This window comes from Erpetoichthys calabaricus, chromosome 12 (genome assembly GCF_900747795.2).
Source record: "Erpetoichthys calabaricus chromosome 12, fErpCal1.3, whole genome shotgun sequence".
NCBI lineage: Eukaryota > Metazoa > Chordata > Cladistia > Polypteriformes > Polypteridae > Erpetoichthys > Erpetoichthys calabaricus.
Genome location: NC_041405.2, coordinates 13144940 through 13160571, shown reverse-complemented (window position 1 = coordinate 13160571; position 15632 = coordinate 13144940). Strand labels below are relative to the sequence as shown.

The 15632-nt window shown below is 39.4% G+C and overlaps 1 long non-coding RNA gene across 1 annotated transcript in view; it reads left to right on the top strand.

Moving 5' to 3' along the window:
• Nucleotides 1–15131: 15131 nt before the first annotated feature.
• LOC127529791 (uncharacterized) overlaps nucleotides 15132–15632 on the top strand; it is a 97471-nt gene continuing 96970 nt past the window's right edge. Inside the window, exon 1 of the long non-coding RNA XR_007936410.1 lies at nucleotides 15132–15429. This is a non-coding gene — a long non-coding RNA (uncharacterized LOC127529791). The remainder of the gene's footprint in view (nucleotides 15430–15632) is intronic.

Here is a 15632-nt window from a genome sequence, read left to right as displayed (position 1 = left end):
GTACTTATGTTTATAATATTAATGAACATGAATGAACTGCTTTAGTTTAAGTTTACTCTTGACTAATGTGGATCCCTTTTGAGATTGTTCCACTAAAGACCCCAAGAACATTAAATAAATACTTTTCCACTCTCTGTAATCAGCAAACTCCTGGATGAACTCTAAGAGTAGCCATCTAGTTGACTTGTGTGGAATATGCTGGCAGTGAGAATTTTAAGTGCTGTGATTACATTCCCAATTTTATATTAATTTTACAGTGTAATCGAATGATGTGTGCTCTATTTATCATGTGAAGTAATTAGTTCTAACAGTTAACTCAGTTCATGAGCAAATCACTGCCGATATTGTCCCACCAAAGACACTGAGAGCATTAAAAGTTCTTCTGCACTCTACCGACTCAGCAATACTATCGATATACTCAAACTCAGAGGTGATTGTCAGAGAGTCTGAGACAGAAACACACTGGTATGTTAGGGTTGACCTCAAGAGGCAACTCAAATATTGTGGTGACAACGCTTAGACCAAACATAGTAGTACAGTCATAAATACCTTCGAAAGGTATTTGTGGTTAAACTAACTTTCCTGCATAAAGAGGAATTGAAGCAGAGCCAGATATGAGGACCTCACTTTCCAGCTCTGCAGGTACTTTGGATTAAAATAGTTATTACATTAAATTAGCTATCAGAGGATTAAGTCTACCCTTGACTAATGTAAATCCCCTTTTACATGATCCCACCGAAGACACAGAGAGCATTAAAAGTACTTCTGCACTCGACCGACTCAGTAATACTATCGATATACTCAAACTCATAGGCGATGGCCAGAGACTCTGAGAAAGTAAGACTGGTATGATAGGAATGACCTTGGGAGGCAACTCAAATTCCCAGTTAACACTGTGATGACAACGCTGACCAAACGTAGGAGTGCAGTCATAAATACCTTGAAAGGTAGTGTTAGTAAAACTAACCGTCCTACAGGAAGAGGAATTACATCAGAGCCAGATATGAGGACCTCATTCATCAGCTCTGCAGGTACTTTGGATTAAAATAGTAATTGCATTAAATTAGCTATCAGAGGATTAAGTCTACCCTTGATTAATGTAAATCCCCTTTTACATTATCCCACTGAGGACACAGAGAGCATTAAAAGTACTTCTGCACTCTACCGACTCAGCAATACTATCAATATACTCAATCTCAGAGAAGATGGTCAGTGAGTCTGAGACAGAAACACACTGGCATGTTAGGGTTGACCTCGAGAGGGAACTCAAATTCCCAGTTAATATTGTGGTGTCAAAGCTTAGACCAAACATTGTAGTGCAGTCATAAATACCTTCAAAGGTAGTTGTGGTTAAACTAACTGTCCTACATGAAGAGGAATTGAAGCAGAGCCAGATATGAGAACCTCACTTGCCAGCTCTGCAGGTACTTCAGGTTAAAAGAGTAATTACATTAAATTAGCTATCATAGGATTAAGTCTACCCTTGCCTAATTTAAATCCATTTTTATGTTATCCCACTGAAGACTCAGAGACAATTAAAAGTACTTCTGCACTCTACCAACTCAAGAATACCATCAAGTTAAGTAAACTCATGGTTGATGGTCTTTTCCCTGGTCATCCCTTTAAACTTGGTACCCTTTCTGGCCCAAGGCTAACAACACCCAGTTCCTGACCCATTCAGGCAATTACGTCTTCTACAGTCCATCAAAGCTATTCCACTTCCTTGTGTCCCATAAGAGGATCACTTATACACATCCTAGGCTGGTACCCCAAAGTCTTGTTAGAAAGTCACTATCTCAGGTGACATAACTGGGAGCTGTTGATCTTGTCCACTGAAAAGGATCACATATAATAAGTATTTAGTAAAAGCTAATATTTGATCATGAGGAAAACCTGAACATCCACTGACAGAGCTGAAGGAAACAATAAGACTGGCACGTTAGGGTTGCTTTCAGTAGGAAACTCAAATTCCCAGTTAATGTTGTGGTGACAACACTTAGACCAAACATAGTACCACTGTGGTACTATGCAGGTGGTTGTGGTGAAACGAACCGTTCCTCAGGAAGAGGAATTGAAGCAGATCCAGATATGAGGACCTTGTTTATCAGCTCTGCAGGTAGATTAAAGCAGTAATTACATTAAATTAAGTATCATAGGATTACGTCTGCTCTTGACTAATGTAAGTCCCTTTCTACATTATCCCACTGAGAGCAATGAAAGTACTTCTGCACTCCACAGACTCAGCAATACCATCAATTTAAGTAAACTTGTGGGAGATGGTCTGAGAGTAACCTTCAAGTTGACTCATTTGGAAGTTGTCCGACACTCAGAATGTTGTGATTTCTTTCCAAATTAAATTTTAATCCTACAGATGTATAATTTTTATGCAAAGTAATTCATTGTTAAACACCTGGCAACATTTATCATCCCTTTGTTCTTCTTCCAAAGGTTCTGTCCATCAATAGTACATTATTATAAAATGCGGATCACCTCGCCAAACTCAAGGTTTGCTTTGTTGCCTATAAACTATTATAACAACACATCCTGTGAGGTGTTTTAATTGAAAACCGTAGACCAATTTTAGTTGTACATTATTTGGGGTAGCTGCAGCACACACCCTGGTTTTATGTATCCTTAACCAAATCAATGAGAGAGACTTCAATGAGTTTCTATATTTTACTTTCTATACTTTTAAATTTTAAATTAAAATAAAAAAATAAATTAATGTAGTTTCGATATATCTAGTTTGACTGTTAGGGATTTACTGTATTGTTTCAGCATATCCAGGAAGCTGCAGTTAAATCAACTCTCCCTCAGGAAGAGGAATTGAAGCTGAGCCAGATATGAAGACCTCGTTTGTCATCTCTGATTAAAGGCACGAAATGTACTATAATAGAATTAAGTGTGTTCTTGACTATTATACATCCCTTTCTATATCATCCCACTGAAGACACTAAGAGCATTAAAAGTACTTTTGAACTCCACCAACTCAGCAGACTCATGGGTGATGGTCTGAGAATAACCATCGAGTTAACTCTTGTGGAAAGTACTGGCACTCTAGATGTTGTGATTACCTCTCGATTTTCATCTTAATTGTAAAGATTTATTTTTATCATGTGTAGTAATTCATTCTAATGACCTGGCACCATTTATTAGTCCATTCTTCTTCTTCCACAGGTGCTGTCCATTGGTGGTACGTTATTCTAAAATGGAGATCACCTCACCTAACTCAAGTCTTGCCTTGAAGCCTACAGACTATGACAACGGCACCTCCTGTGACATGTTCCACTTGAAGAGTGTGGACGGTTGTTGGCTGTACGTCATTTGGAGTGTGATAACGATTTCTGAGGTAGTTGTGAGTTTGCCAGCTAATGGCATGATTTTCTGGGTCCTTAAACAAACTAAAGACAGAGACCCTTCTAGTTTCTACATCTTTAACATGGCTATTATGGATTTCCTTTTTTGTTTAGGTTCATTCACTTCCATGACAAATTATTTCATTTTGAGCAGTAATGCTGCTAGGTGGGTTATAAGGTTTATTGCTATGCTTAACTTGGTGGGCTCGCCCTTGTTCCTTTGTGCGCTCTGTGTGGAGCGTTATTTGGCTGTGGTGTGGGCGACCAGCTACGTACGCTTCAGGGGACTCAAATACAAAATGGGTTGCTGTGCTGTCATTTGGCTCATCGTTATGACTGGTGGAATTGAACATATGATACAAGACGACGCATTTTTCAGCAAATATAATGTATATGCATATTTTCTTGTTTTACTCTTTGCTGTCATGATTTTCTGCAGCCTCTCCATCTTAAAGGTTTTAAAAAAATCAGTTCCAGGTGTGGACAAGATTAACCCACTAAAAGAAAAAGCCTCCAGGACCGTATCCATCATTTTAATTTTTACGATAGTCATGTACTTTCCATCTGTAGTTGTTCTCCCATTTAGGTATTATTACCCTAACCATTTATATGACTACTATTTAATGCCAGTATGCCTCTCAATTTCCACAGCAAGTAGCAGCATCCACTCTTTGCTGTACTTGTACATTTTGGACAAGTTGCCACTCAGAGGCAAACTCTGGAAAACGAGATGCTGCTGTGCGAAATATTAATCTGCGTCGTAATTCCAAACCTCACTCCTGGATCACTGGAGTTAAACCTGGCAGGAGCAGGAAAATGGCAGGGATAGAGACTTAACTGGAAAATGTATGAAAGCCTGTCAACACTTGAGAAAATATATGCTCATGAAAAGTATTCTTCATCCTGATTGCTGGTTGTAAAGGGGCAACCATTAACAGTTCAAGATTTAAGGCCCCCAAAATGTAGGTCTGCCACTGCTCACGTTTCCTTCCCACATCCTCAAAGACATGCATGTTAGGGTTAGTTGGCAATTTCAAATTGGCGTCTAGTCAATGCATGAGTGGGCCCTATGGTGGATTGGCACTTCATGAGCACACTACGGTTGACATAGGCTTTGGACCTCAAGATCCTCAACCTCCTTGGCATTAACCCAGGCTGTGGCTGGGGCTCAGAATTCTATGTCATTATTCTTAACCATGACTTAGACTCGGGGTGACATTTAATGATCCACTTTACATTTTTAAGCCTGAATAGTGCCTGGGACAGTAACCTGTGGGTGGCATGGTGGCACAGTAGTAGTAAGGAGACCTCAATGTGCATCCCAGGTCTTCCCTTTTGTTGAGATTAAAAGTTCTGTCACTGTCCAAAGACATACGTTTTAAGTGAACTGGCGATGCTAAATTGACCCTAGTGTGTGTTTGTTGTGTGGATGTGGAGACAATAAAGACAACTTTACAACAAACAGAAACTGAACCCAATGATTGTGATGAAAATGTGACATTCATTTCTTAACATAATGTGACAAATAGTCTTGCACTGTAAACTAGCCATGGTAAAATCGGTTAAAATGTAAATAATCAAAGTATGCCTCAGCATTAATGTTTGCAGTGCACTATCTATTGCAGCGTTTCTCAACCTTTAAGTATTTGCGACCTGAGTTTTCATAACAGTTTTAATCGCGCCCCCCTAACGTTTTGTTTGAAAGGAGCCCACTAATGCCAATTTGTTCTTTTTTAATTAATGATACTGTATATCATAGATGCATTTTTTAGTATACCTACTTAACTTTTATCAACATTTATCTAACTCTATATTTATTTTTCTATTATCAGAATGTAGTTTAAGTTAATTTGTTTTGGTTTCAATAGATGTATTTTTCATATTTTCGATTCTTGTTTCCTTTTTACTTCGCGCCCCCCCTTTTTGTTACTTCGCACTCCCCTGGGGGGCCTGCCCCACAGTTTGAGAACCACTGATCTATTGGAATGTATTTTGTAATGCATATAGCAATAAAATGCATTGCATTTGTTATTTTAACAGATGGCGCACCACAAATGTGTAGTAATAAAATGTATCGTGATGCATCATTTGTTAAAACGACACATGCAATGCATATGACTCCATTATATACCATTTGGTATGGGATTTGTAAAAGTGGTGTATGCGATGCTCCATCTGTTGAAATGACAAATGTAATGCATTTTATTACTGCAAATGTTTGTGATGCACCATTTGTTGGAATGACAGAGACATAGTAACAGGGTGGACCCACAGATACACAGACACCTGTCCTTTAAGTGAGGTGGATAACAAAGTCTGTTATTGTTATATCTATGGCAATGATCAGTTGAAAGCTACTAAAGATGGCAATTTTTTATTTTGTGACTTTTTTAAAAAGTCTCTGTGTGTAGTGGACTACAAAGTCTGACCAAACTGGGTCTACCCAAAGCTACCAAAAGTTATCCATGCACTGCCAAAGATGAAACGTTTCCAAAGGTGATTGTTAGGATCCTGATAAGTTCAAATCTGAACATACACATCTGTTTGACTAACACAAGCAGTAAGCAGTTACAGTAAGTTTATGTGGGATTGTAATTTTTCAAGAAGTAATAAAAATAATGAACACAAAACCTTTTTGTTTCACCCTGTTTATTTATTCAACATTTTAAGTAGAATTTGTCATAATTCGGTGTGTTTAAAATGTTTTAAGTGGTTGCCTTTAGCTTTCTTCATAATTTTGAAGTCTTATTACGTTTTTTTGTGTGCATACACTGGTATTTATTTGTAATCTGGACTTTGTGTTCAGTTATTAAATATGACTTTTTATCACTACTCCTGGGGTGCCAACATTTTCTGCCCCTGCCGTCATGATGGTTCCTATGGGGTGTTGTCCCGGAAATTATGCAATTAACGTTACTGGAGTCCCAATATAGCAATCAGTGCATTAGCTGGATCAACATCAAAACCCCTTTGTCCATGTGTGCAGTAGATATGCCAGTTCCTGACTTTGGACTTTCTTACTTTGATTTTTAATTAGCTGAAAGATATGTTTGTGTTATAAACTAAAGTGTTCCCAAGCACACAGTGTCAGAACAATTCTCAACATGCCCTCTAGAAGGTGGGAAACCTACCATTAAACCCTGGTTAGTTGGGAATTTGCAATTTACTAGCTTTTTAAATAAAAAGATTTATTAATTGAAAAAGTTGTCAGACAAACAGTAAAGCTCCAAGGGGCTCAAAATGCACAGTAGGCCTTGTCTACAAAACACAAAAACAATCCCAGGCAAACATCCCACTTGCAAATCCAGAATAGATAGTTAAAAACAGAGCATTTGGTCAAAAAATCCAGAAAATATTACAAAGCAAAGAATAATTATGAAAGACACTCACCATCTACACACAATTCAACACACAATACCCCATAATGACAACATGAAAAAAGTTTACTTGAGATTTTTGCTAATTTATTACAAATAAAAAAATTGAGAAAGCACATGTACATAAGTATTCACAGCCTTTGCCATGAAGCTCAAAATTGAGCTCAGGTGCATCCCGTTTCCCCTGATCATCCTTGAGATGTTTCTGCAGCTTAATTGGAGTCCACCTGTGGTAAATTCAGTTGACTGGACATGATTTGGAAAGGCACACACCTGTCTATATAAGGTCCCACAGTTGACAGTTCATGTCAGAGCACAAACCAAGCATGAAGTCAAAGAAATTGTCTGTAGACCTCTGAGACAGGATTGTCTCGAGGTACAAATCAGGGGAAGGTTACAGAAAAATTTCTGCTGCTTTGAAGGTCCCAATGAGCACAGTGGCCTCCATCTTCCGTAAGTGGAAGAAGTTTGAAATCACCTGGCGCCTCATGTATAAACGGTGCGTATGAATGTTTCCGCGCTCAAATCGCGATTTATAAAACCTAAACTTGCCGTAAAGCCACGCACATTTCCACGGTACCTCATACCTTGGCGTACGCAATTTCTCCGCTCGGTTTTGCAGACTGGTGGCACCCAGCATCAAAGCAGTGCTACTGTTCCTGTGTGATCACCCTTTCTTTCTTAGACCCACATCCCTGACGTGGCTTTATAAATACACTGAAACTAACTACATATTGTTTATTAGTGTAATGCATCTGATTGTAATAAACCTGCTGCAATATAATGGTCCAGAGAATAGCCATAGTATTCCAAATAACATAACTGCTTTAGCTCTCACTGCATCTTCTTCTTTCAGCTGCTCCCGTTAAGGGTTGCCACAGCAGATCATCTTTTTCCACATTACTCTCACTGCACCACTCGGAGTATTTATATCACTGTATCTGAGTGGGGAATCACAGCAGCAACTGATCGAAAAGAGAATTATCGGTACACAGCATGAAGCAGACGCTGCCTCAGCCACGGCAAAACGCTTTAGAGACTTCCCTGTACGGACTTCGCAGTTTAGAAAAAGTTTCATCCCAAGAACTCTAAACGCACTCAATCAGTCCATCAAGTGCTCCTTGTAGAACTGTTTGTACTTATAAGTACGATTACCCCACTGTAAACTTGCACTACAGTTATAATATTGCACAACCTGTGCCACTTTATAAAGAACGTATTTACATATGATGACGATATAATTTTTAAGATGAAATGCAGCAAAATATGTTGTATTATATTATACAGATAAAACTTTAACTTTATTTAAATAATCCAAATTTTTAATAATTAAACATGTGAGGACACGGTGCCGCAGCGCTAGCTAGTTCAGGGATTGTTCCTGCCTTGCGCTGTATTCTTGCTGGTGCTGATGCGACACTGGAAAGATAGATGGATAGAATAATTAAACATGTACTATGAAGATATTTCAATGTTCCTTAAAAGTTTTGAAGAATCGGCGTTCTAAGCTTACAAATGACTTCATGTCTATTTCAGAGCTTATTGTGTGGCGACTGGGTATTTGGAGAAAGAAAAGTAAGGACAGGAATTGGAGGTTAGTACGTTTGAAAGAGACAGTACTGCTGTGATAAATTATTTCATCGGAGGTCGCGCATGGCGCAGCAAGCCTCTTGCGTGAGATATGAACAATCACTGCGCCACCATGTTCCCATGTTTAATAACATGCTTTCATTCCTATCATCATGAAAAAGATATCACGTATACATCTCAGTATTTTAATTATTCAGAGAGCTGTAATATTCACAAATGTAATGGATTCTGTGTCCTGTCAGAGAAAGAGAAAGCCCGTTTAAGAAGCAGGTAGTGATTCACACACAGAGCACAAAGAAGATCAAATACAGAACAAAGCATTTAATGTGCTACTTTAGCTACAATGGGATTTGAGAAACTAGTAAATTAAACGATTTTAAGATGAAGTTTATGATGTTCTACTTTAATGGCAAAATAAACTACGTGATTAAAGTGGAAATTTCGAGATTAAAGTTGACATTTCGTGCTTTTTTCCCACTGTGTGCCTGTTTTTTTGTCTGTACCCTAATAAGCTTTCATATGACACTCAGACGGTGGGCTATGACTCGCCTTTTCACGGCGACTTTGATATGTGATTTTTTTTTTATTTCGGGCACTGTGCGACTTTGTGAACTTGAGCTTTCGAGTTTCTCTGACACAATGTCACTCGATCAACTTTGCGAAATGGCCGGCCAAAGTAGCATATACACTGGTCATTTCTAGTAATTCGGATTTTGGCCCCACCTCGTGGCCAAAATGAGAAATGGCCGGCCAATTCGGGAACTGGCAGAACTTCTGGTTTTAGTCTATAACATATCTATTTTCTTATTGGAACCCTTAGTGTCGCAATCTGTTGCAGCCTCTCCATCCTACAGGTTCTGAGAAAATCCATACCAGGAGTCAACAAAATTCACCCAATTAAAGACAAAGCCTTCAGGACTGTTTTCACCATTTTAATCTTTATGATAGTCATGTACTTTCCATCTATAGTTGTTCTTCCGTTTAAGCATTATTACCCCAAACATTAATATTTATGGCATTTATAATGCCAGTGTGTCTTGCAGTTTTCATAGCGAGTAACAACATCCACTCTTTACTTTATTTGCACATTTTAGAAAAATTACCACTTGGAGGCAAACTCATGAAAATGAGATGCTACTGTGGGAAATAAAATCTGCACATGGAAAAGAGACGAATGCGCAGTAATTCCAACCTCATTCCTGTATCGTTTAAGGTGAAGAGATGTGACATAATGTTGGACGTTCAAACTATTTCTTTGATTTGATTTCATACTTTACCTGCCATTCTAAAGATGTACAGTATCTTTGTCATGATAAAGCATGAATTTAGGAAAACGTTCGATAGTCAGAAGGCAAATATTTCTTGTTATTCTCTTTCTATGTAGAGAATAGATAAAATTTATGTCTGTTCTCTTAGTGAACACAAGATCAGAACCAGTATAAATTATGCAGCAGCGGCCTCTACTTCCATTTTAATCACAGGCTGTGAGTCTACAAGGACAACAGGTTTGTCGTAACCCAGTTCTACGCATAAGAAACCATAAGTCGTGCCTGGCCAGGACAGGTCAAAGGATGTGAGACCTCAACATTAGAAGGAAGTTGGCATCTACATTATACAACACATCGGTCCAAGGGATGCACTAGGGAAGCAGAAGCCAGCATAAATTCAAAGTTATAGAGAGGCTCAGTGTCTCTCACTCCATCAATTCCATCCAGAGACCATGCTATGTTATGCTCAACACCATTTTGTGAGAAATCTTGAATGGATTTTTTGAATCTGTACCTCAATTTTGAAGGGTTGGGACCAGAGCCTGACTGAGAAGCATATTCAGGCCAGGAATCCCAAGTCTAACCCCAGCCACACAATATCCATCAGTTTTCTTGTACAGGCACATACTTAAAAACCCAACAAACATCATTTTGTCTTGGAATTTTTTATGAATGAGGAGACAGTAGATTCAGCTTTTACACACACATCTTAAATATTAGCCTCAAGACAACTTCTGATAAAGTATTGGACACTTCATAATTGTAAACACCATGTAGTTCTGTAATATTTATATCAAAAGAAATATGCAAAAAGCACTGAACCACAGAAATTAGTTGTCAGTGGAGTTCACAGTGCAGAGATTATGTTTGCAGTTTCAACAGGGAGTCTGGAATCTCCACAGCTGAGCCGCTGTCCGTGTCTGGATGGTGACGCTGAAGACTCTTCCACAAAGTTTGAAGTGCTGGTCAAAAACAACCACTTTGAATTTCTTCAATAGACAAAAGACTCAAAAAATATCTCAGGGCCACAGAAGTCTGTCAAGCATTTTTTAAAGAATGTACTTAGTAAACAAAAAATTATGAGTTGTTTTCTGTGGTGGCGACCTGCGCCACCACCACCTGATCAAAGCACCGTGATGTCCCTACATTGATGGATTAAAGGCCAGAAAGTTCACATGACCGTCATCATCAAGTTCTTCCATGAGAACCCTGAATACAATGAGGACTGATTGAGGTCATTTATGTTAGGTAAAACGCCTGGAGGGGGCTGGGTGGTCTCGTGGCCTCGGAACCCCTGCAGATTTTGTTTTATTTTGTTTTTTCTGTCCTCCCTGGCTATCAGACCTTACTTTTATTCCATGTTAATTAGTGTTTCCTAATTTTAATTCTTATTTATTTTGTCTTTTTTCTCTTTCTTCATCATTGAGCGACATCATTTATATGAAAATGTGTTCTAGAAATAAATGTTGTTGTTATTGTTGTTGAGTTGTCCCTTAGGTAGGTCAGCTGGCGACGCAACAATTCACTGCTCTCTGCTATTTTATTTAAACCTTCCTCTGCCCTGAATTGTGAACCATTCTCTTCCTCTAAAATCTCTAATACATTTCCTTTTGCTGCAAGAGAACAAAATTATAAATAACAAGGGGGCTCTGCCCCCTGCTCGCTTCGCTCGCCTACCCCCGGCGTTTTGAACCCATGCCCGCTGGGCAGCCACGTGTGAGGATGACGCACGTTTAATACGGAGCGTTCGCCCGTGTCACTCTGGGGCCCCTCACTGTTAATACGGAGCTCCTTCCGTACCATTATGCGGTGCATTGTAGACTACTGCGGACCCCGTAGTGTTTCCCATTTCAGTTTGTATCTCGGTCAGTCGAGCTTTTGTTTTTGAAGCTTTTGAATTCCGGTCTTCATTATCTGTAACCTGCTGTCCATGTGTTTGGCCCCCTCGTTTAACCTGTTTATGACGTTTTACTTTGCTTTCTACTCTGTCTTTCATTTGTGATCTCGCTTTATTCTGCTTTTGTTTCAATGACACCTGGTGCGTGGTGAATATATTTTCCCTTTTTCGAGTAATAATTTTCATTTGTTTGAGATACTGTGATGTTTATCGTACTCTTAATAATGCATCACTGTAATGTGATTCACCTATGCTGTATATTTTGGACGTGTGAGGATGACGTATGTTTAATACGGAGCGTTCGCCCGTGTCACTCTGGGTCTCCCCACTGTTACTACGAAGCTCTTTCCGAACTATCATGTGGTGCATTGTGGAGCACTGCGGACTCTGTAGTGTTTCCCGTTTCACTTTGTATCTCATTTAGTCGAGCTCTTTCTTTTTGGAGCAGTGCCTGCCTGGTCTGCGGCATTTCAGACGCACGTTGTAGGTGCCTGCGTTCATTAATTATATCCAGGCAGGCGCGTGTTTGTATCTCGGTCACTCGAGCTGTGTCGTGTTGAATCCGTGCCTGCTTTGCCTACGCAGTTTGAGACGCGCGTTGTAGGCGTCCACGTTTATTAGATCTGTCCACGCGTTTAACTGTCGTTGTTTCTGCCTTTATATTCTGTATCTCAGTGTGCATGTGTTTCGTGCCTAGGTTTTTTTGAAGTTGTTGCATTCCAGTTTTCATCATCTGTAACCCGCTCTCCATGTGTTCGTCCCCGTTCTTTAATCCCTTTATAAAGTTTTACTTTGTTTCCTACTCTGTGTTTTATTTCTGACCTCGCTTTATCCTGCTTGCGGCATGTCAGACGGTTCGTAATCTCTCTCGTTTTAGTCTGGGGAGGGGGGCTTTGTTCTGTAACCTGCTCTCCATGTGTTTGTCCCTGTTCTTTAACCTCTTTATGACGTTTTACTTTGTTTCCAACTCTGACGGTTCGTAGTCTCTCCCGTTTTGCTCTGTTCCTTGGGGGGGGGGCTTTGTGTGGCGCCTGCGCACGTGCGTAGTCTCTCCCGTTTCACTCTGGGGGTCTTTGTGTGGCACTTGCGCACTATGTCTTTTGCGTCCACGGGCAGGTCCCTGCGTCCATATCCGGTTTACCATTCTCGTTTAGTAATATGGATACCTAATTTCACTGACTATCTGTCACTTTTTTTTATATTTTTCATGGTCTATAATGACAATAAGTACAGGCTTCCAGCAGACCCCTGTGACCCTGTGTTAGGATATAGTGGGTTGGAAAATGACTGACTGACTGACAATAATTTATAATAACAACAAAAAAAATATCAATTTCCTATCCCCACTTACAACTACCTGCAGTTCTACATGCTGTACTGTCAATCCTTATACCTGTTGCCTGCCTAGAATAATTGCCTCCTTGCAATGTCATTCAAAATTAGGATAAAGTAGACTATGAAAATAATAAATGAAGTAATGCATTTTATTGTCACTCTTTGTAACCTAGAGGCCTAGATTAATTTGATATGTAAAATACTTTTCTATTAACAATGCACAACATTTGTATGTACTGTACTCTGTTAAATGTACTGTAATAAAAATAAGATACTGAACCAATGCTGAAAAGAAAGGGGCACCAATAGTTATATTTATCCATTAGTTTATATTTTATGAATAATGCATTATCAAAAACATGTTTTACTTCATTCATTCTCTAAACATTAACATTATCTCCATATATCTTCTCACGCACGTGTGCATAGGGAGCCGTGTAAAGACCCGACGAGCAACGTAAGATATCGTGCCAGGGAACAAAGGCGGTGTTCTAACCTTTCTTTCTTTTATTTTCACAGAAAGACAGAAACAACGGCACCATAACTTTGCCCGGATTCCCTAAACCACGCGCTACCACTTCCGCATTCCATCCCTTCCTCTGGTCCCCTCCTGATGACGTCATGGCTCCCATACAGCACCTCGGTTCCTTCCCAGCATTCCATTCACCAGTTTCCGGTCCCACTCCATAAATGGTCCCTGCAATATATGCTCTCTGTCTGTTGTAATGGTGACAAGTCATATCACTGACCGCTTTGTTTGTTTTTTGAATACTGTACAGTATATGGGGCCGGAAACCCCAAACCTTTATGCGACTTTGTGTCCTTATTATTACAATCTATAAAATCCAATGTCTGTTTGTCTGTATGTCTGTCCACTTTTCACGAGAGAACTACTTAACAGATTTTTTCTACAATTTGCTTGAACATTACGGTTGATTTTGTGACTTCTCTCATCGTGCTAAGTATCATAGATCTCTTCTGGTATCGATTTATTTGCACAAATTTTATGAGAGACACAGCAGGCCGAGGTGGCCTCCTCACTCACACACCAGTAAGGACGTACCTTACCTCCGCTCAGCTAGCAAACGAGAGAACTACTTAACGGATTTAGATTGGGTTTTTTTTCTATAATTTCCTGGAACATTCTGCTTGATTTTGCAACTTCTCTCATTGAGCTAGCAATCATAGTTGCGCTAAACCAAGGCAGAGGCTGCAGGCCGAGGGGAGGGGAAGCGTGATGTCAGGAGTGGGGAGCGAGGCAGTCATCTAAGTCATCCATCCAGCCATTATCTAACCCGCTATATCCTAACTACAGGGTCACAGGGGTCTTCTGGAGCCAATCCCAGCCAACACAGGGTGCAAGGCAGGAAACAAACCCCGGGCAGGGCACCAGCCCACCACACTCTCTAAGTCATTTTCATTTAAATTTACTGTTGCTTGATAAGTCAGTATATCCCGTTCAGGAAATTGATCAGCTTACTATGAAGAGCCACTTGGCCATCTAGGTACATTAAGTGCCTAGACATCTAACAAAAAGAGTTGCTCTCCTTCCAGGTTGGGTTGGTATGATTTGTTTCTATTTTAGGCACATTAGGAGCCTTAACTTTGAGAATGTTAATCTATAATGCATAAATAAAACCTCTCCTGTTTATTTTAGTGCTCAATCTTGTCATCTGGTATCACATAATGTTTATAAGAAAAGTGGGGAAATATTTAGCTGTAGTAGCAGTGAACCCTGACGGTTACCAAAAGTGGAACTGGTCTACATAATAAAGAGTCTGGAAGTGTGACTAGGGTCACCTTAGGACTCCTTCATGATAAAACCCTAACTAAAAACATGTATGGATCCTGCATCCATGTCTACAAATAACATCCCTGTACAACAAAATGTCAAGTTACAACCGATACTAAGCATCTTTAATCTGGAGATCCATTTGCCAGTGCTTCCTTGCAGTGGCATTAGCCTTGTGTGTTCCTGTTTTCTAGCAGTCTTCTGACCATTTCATTTTCTGGTTTTAGAATTTTTGATTTTGCAGTGGTATATTAGGTTCTTGGTGTTTGCCTTTATGATGATAATAATGATGCACTTACATTTTTGTACTCCTTGTATTTCCTTGTTCTGTGTCTTATTTTTACTTTTTTTTTTAAATGTGTTACTGATATTTAATTGTAATCTCCAGAAACTGCATGCATGTCATAATAGCAAGGTCGAATTCCATGACTGTGACACACCATGGATAAAAGTTCATCTTCTCATTAATACTGTATATAATAAAAGAAAAAAGAAAAAGAAAATACAACACTTGTTTTTGGACTGAAATTTCAAACTACATTGTCGAAATCACCATGAACAAATGAGAATTATGGGAAACAAAAACTGTATGACACAGCTTTGGTGTTGGTTGGAAGAAAACTTTATTTTCATTTCAGCCTGATCACAAAACTCAGTTCCAGTAACGTTTAACAAACTTCAGGCCCCTCTGGTTGTGGTGTGAGGTCAGCCAATGCATTCCTTTGATAAAGTTGATTGATGCTGGTGTGTAATTGTAGTTTTGGAGACTTTTTTCAACCATTACAATTTCTCAAATGTGACTCCTTGGTGAAAGGTTTGGTTCGTGGACTGTGCATTGACGCAACGCAGGCTTGCATCCCCTTCCAGGAAGGTTCATCACAGTTCTATGTGTTTAAAATGTTTGAGACATTGCTGTAATCGTGGAAATGGAGATTATCTGGCCTGAAGCTTTTTGTCATAGCCTTTGTCTGATTTATAAAGATCGTCCATCATTTGTACCATTCAATTTGTGGATTC